Source organism: Laccaria bicolor, genomic scaffold (genome assembly GCF_000143565.1).
Source record: "Laccaria bicolor S238N-H82 LACBIscaffold_344 genomic scaffold, whole genome shotgun sequence".
In the NCBI taxonomy this organism is placed as follows: Eukaryota; Fungi; Basidiomycota; class Agaricomycetes; order Agaricales; family Hydnangiaceae; genus Laccaria; species Laccaria bicolor.
In genome coordinates, this window is record NW_001890199.1 from 1 (window position 1) to 841 (window position 841).

Sequence of the window (841 nt, forward strand, 5' to 3'; positions counted from 1 at the left end):
TTTTGGGTAAATTCCCACGGTACCAGAAACACAGCCTCTNCACTTAGCTTTATTAACAAGAATTGTAGCCCCTTTGCTTAGCTTTACAAATATATATAAATAATGTCACACAGATCATTCCTTATTGAGAAAAACACAAAATACTGAAAAAATTGGACACTTTTTGAAAATAGTCATGTATTTTGACCAATATCTGCATAAGAAAGAAGGCTAGTCAGATGATATAATCACATTTCTGATATTTAATGTTGCTATACTATTGGAGAGGCTGTATTCAGGGTCCAGGATACACTTCCAAATATGGGAATCTGCCCAAATATAGCTAAATTATTGTGTACAAGTTTCTTCACTTTCCAGCTGTTTTCTCTGAGTTGTTTTTTTTTCTGTCTATATTTAGATATGGACCCTGAACACAGCCCCTTCAATATCATGACAACAGCAAATATCATTCCGATTTTTCTTCCCTTTTTTGGCATATTTTGTAATCATGTTATACAATCTATCTGGCTTTGTTCTATTTTTAGAGATGGACCCTGAACCCTGAACACAGCCCATTCATGATCATGGCAATGGTGAATACCATGCTTATTTTTCACTTATTTTGCACTGCTTCTCAACCTATCTGTTTCCATTTTTCAGACAGCTTTCTATATTTGGATATGGACCCTGAACCCTGAACACAGCCTCTCCAACTTACTAAGCAATATTCTGATTTTCTACACATTTTTGGCCAATTTATTTGCCATTTTTCCTGATTTTATGGCTGCTTCTCTCCTTAAGAGAAAAGGTTCCCGCGGTGATGAAAGGTAAATCAATGAATCAATGAAAAATTTGTCTAAGT